The sequence below is a fragment of the Podarcis bocagei genome (assembly GCF_964188305.1).
Source record: "Podarcis bocagei genome assembly, chromosome: 7".
In the NCBI taxonomy this organism is placed as follows: domain Eukaryota; kingdom Metazoa; phylum Chordata; class Lepidosauria; order Squamata; family Lacertidae; genus Podarcis; species Podarcis bocagei.
The window spans coordinates 72874319-72878539 of NC_138132.1; the positions used below are offsets into that span (position 1 = coordinate 72874319).

Genomic DNA, 4221 nt, shown 5'->3' on the forward strand with positions numbered 1-4221 from the left:
ACTCATAATATTTTTTGGTATGGCGAAGACACTACAAAGGAATCTTATTTGTTTTGCATACTGAATATATTGCTTGTACACCTTTTGTACAGGGAAAGCTGGCACAACTGCACTGAACACATAACAAAAACCCAGCTCTCGCCCTGCAATAAGAGTATTCACTATATGTAATTCAAAGTGCAGCATTCCTTTATAATAACTTTTATCACTTCAAAATGTTGGTTAATTAGTAAGCCCAGTTACTCTTCTTTTGCCTTCTCATGTAATGCTCAAAATCTCCTCAAAACTCACAATCAGAGTATGCTGTCAACTGATGTTGTTTCTCTCTCTTTTCCCATTATAATTGCAAAAATCTAAAAATAAATTAAAAAATAAATTAAAAGAATTAAAAACAATCTGAGTATCACTTTTGCGTCTGCTTTGTCAGGATACAGGGGAGTTGCTGTTGCTTTCGAAATTGTGCTTAAATGAGCAGACAGTGGTTTAGTATAAAATTCAAAACATGGTAATGCATCATATGAATTTAGAATTGAATTAGGAGAAAGCAGATGTGCAAGAGAGCATGTCAATTTGCCCAGCAGTTTCCTTGTCACAGATTCATACAAAAAAGTGGGTTTGATGTTTCCTGTTCTCACACTTACCTAATTTTTGATATTTATTTTTAAAGAAACTAAAGCAGAAATAGCGCCATACCACCCACTTTCTAAGAATATTAATGGTCTTTCTCAACATTTCTACCTATAATTTTCTTTTTTTGCTCATGCTTTAAATTATTTTCACATAAAGCACACTATAACAAAGTGTACTATAAACATAACAAACAAGAGTATTATTTGCTCTCTCATGTGCTCTCCCTGGCTTTCAGCAACAACTATAATATATTCCCCAGTTGTTTGTGAGAATGTGGAGCAAAGGACATCCACTTAAAATAAATTTACAGCACCAGCCCAGGATTGCACTCCCTACCCCCACAAGGATTAGATCAGATTCCAAGTCATTCCCAAAGCAGGTCATATATACCAAGCATTTTACTGTCCCTCAGAAATCTACTTCTCCGTTGACCCAACAGCAGTAACACTGACATTACTTCATTTTGAGGAACCATTTGAAAGACTGCCATTATTTATTTATTTATTGTATTTGTTGTTCTGTAGTTTCTAGGTGGTTTATTAAGAGCTATGAATTCAGTATCTTCTAGGGTTGCCGTTTGACTAATCAATATCAACCAAACGACAAACACAAACCTTTGACCATTCAGTATTTAAAAGCTTTAAAAGAAGAAAAATAGTAACAAAAGTAAAGCCATGCCCTCAGTTTGCAGCTAAAGGGGAAACAGCTCTTTTGGCAAAGTAAATTACTCACCTATTTTCTTTTCAGTGCTTGTGTTTTATATTTCTATAATATATGTTTCTCCACAGGCTTCTGATTAATATTTATTTGAAGTACAGGCTTGTGTCGGCTGCACTGGTTGCATACACACCATACACTTAAAGCACATTTAAAATAAGTTTCCCCTACCAAAGTATATTGGGAGCTGAGGTTTGTTAAGGTGATGGGAATTATAGCTCTGTGAGGGGTAAACTACTGTCCCAAGCATTATTTTAGTGAAGACATGGTGCCGGGGGATGTGCTTTAAATGTATAGGTGTGTAAGCAGCCCCAGTCTCTTAGCTATACCTTTTTCAAACATTTCCTCTCTGTATGGTATTTACTTTATATACTTATTTTGGTGACCCCCAAAGGGATCGCCTTCTGTTCTTCTCCTACATAATGAAACAGATGTGTTGTCAGTTGTTATGAGAGCTTATTTGTATATGTTCTATTTTGAGCCCAAAATCTAAGCCACGAGGGACCAGAGATTACCTAAACTTTGCCTCAAGGAGCAATCTTTAAATGATTCCATAAAAGGAGGTACTTGGCTCCCAAAAATTCATTGCTTTAACATTTTCCCCCTTCAGTGTGTGTGTGTGTGTATAAACACATTCACACACGTACACACAGATACACAGTTCTGAGGTTGCCACTACCAAATTTAAAATAAGATTGGGAGATGTTTTCATAAAGCAAATTTGCCTTAGCTGGCAAACATTTTTTAAAATATTTATTTTTGCATTAAAAATATTGCATTGTTTATATACTTGTACTTTCATAACAAATTCCCATCTTCCCCCTTTCCCCAATATATTCCATGTGTACATGTCTGTTTCCAAAAAAAGATAAGTAAAAGTGAAGGTCATGCGCTGGATTTTGGATAGTTGTGACTGTTGAGCATTCTTATCTATTCTGATCCGAACAAGTTGTTTCAGGGAGAGCCATGAGTTGCTGGTGTTCATTGTTATACTGTCTCTTCTGATGTACTAAATAAACCTGTATCACATTTCCTCAAAATAATCTCTGGCTCCCATGTTTTTTAGAGCATTGGTATCTTTTCCATGAGGGAGCTATGTCATACTTAACAAACTTAATATGCACACCTTGCTATTTTATGATTAAGTAAGACCAGGAATAGACACACTTGGCCCTCCAGATGTTTTGGGACTACAGCTCCCATCATCCCTGACCACTGGACCTGTTAGCTAGGGATGGTGGGAGTTGTATTCTCAAAACATCTGGAGGGCCGAGTTTGCCTATGCCTGAGTAAGACCATTATTGCAGATGCTGCCTGTCAGATCTTAACAGTTATTCTGCAAAGGAGGGTTTTTGTTCGCCTAAGTCACAACCAAATTACACTGCCATCAGTGGTGCCATCAGGGCACCTTGGGGCTGGACCAAAGGAACCTCATACACAGCAGAGCTGGCTTGCCACATGTTGCAGTAGGTAAAATAATACACATACCACTCTTAAGAACAGGACCTGTCCCCCCCCCCCATCAAGCCTGTTAAAACCACACTCTGAACTGCACCACTTCCTGACATCATGGATGGACATAACAGTTTGCTTACCCAATGCCCTGGCAGAAATAACACTGTTCTAGTGGCCAGTTTGCTTGGGACTGAAGAAACAAGCGGGAAAGGACACTCAGATCCCATTTAATGACCAAAGGAACAAAAACTGCCAACTGTTAATCAAGCAAGAACCCCAGCACACGAAGATCAACCTTACCTGAGCTGGGTATCATGTTCAGCACTTTGTTATGGCCTTGAATAACTGACTTCCCCTTCGCTTCTGTGTCTTGTCTTTACTTTGTAAGCCTGGTGGCATATCCTGCTTTCCTCTTTTCTATTCACGTGAGCAGCTTTGGGTGAGGATAATTGTCTGAAAAGTAGTAAACAAATAAAATACAGGAATACTTCACATTTGCAGCACAGAGACCAAGATAAATTTATAGGGACATATGCATGTAATTGCCTGGTTTAAGGCTATTTGGTGATTTTAAGTGCCTGCAAATTATTCAATGTTTATTGTTAACAATTAACTTATTTTGATTCTGTTGTAAAGTGAAGCACAGTTACTATTCATTCTGGTTGGCTAAAATGTCACAAGCCTTCTAATTTCCTATGGGCCATAATAAAACAAGTTCTTATGCATAGCACCTTTTGCATTTTCAAAATGCTTCAAATAATTATCTTGGTAATCCTGTAATCAGGGCTATTAAAAACACAAATCAGTGTTATTAGAAACAAAACCCAAGGAAACAGATAGCAAATTAACAAGAGAAACAGAGGGGAAAAAGAGAAACATCAAAATGTCAGGTCAAAGGCTGGAATAAGGATGTTTTCAGGTGGTGGTAAAATTTCATTAAGGAGTATGCTAAGTGGATCTTCTGGGGTGTGGAGTTTCAAAAATTAGGTGCCACAACTGAGAAAGCCCTCTTGCATGATCTTGCATGGAAATGGGATATGCACGAAGAGGACAGTACCTTAGTGGATGAATCTGCTGATATGAGAAGAGAAGAGGTGGACAGACAGATGGTAGATTGAGTTCTACAAGTAGATCTTATATTATCTGCAATAGATTAGAAAGAATTGATTTCTAATTGTTCAGCAATGGCAAGAATGAAAAAAGCTTATTTTTTACTTCTAAATTAGAAAATTCATAGCCTGGAGCCACTCAGTTATATCTGCAAGTTTTCCCTGTTTATACCACATGGGGTCCAGTAGACAATTGGCTCCATCACCTCCTCAGCTACCATTTTGCACCTGGTTCTAGTTGGTGGACCTCAGAGATTAACTTGTCTTGATTATGTTGTAATCAAGAGTCAGTTAGTATTTGTGCTGGTTG

The 4221-nt window shown here is 37.7% G+C and overlaps 1 long non-coding RNA gene across 1 annotated transcript; it reads right to left on the reverse strand.

The window, feature by feature from the left end:
- Positions 1–242: 242 nt before the first annotated feature.
- LOC308591158 lies at positions 243–3947 on the reverse strand. Its single transcript, XR_014010004.1, has 3 exons — positions 3860–3947; positions 3103–3255; positions 243–353 (listed from the first exon to the last, which is right to left on the reverse strand). It is a non-coding gene; the product is annotated as an uncharacterized lncRNA (long non-coding RNA).
- Positions 3948–4221: the final 274 nt, after the last annotated feature.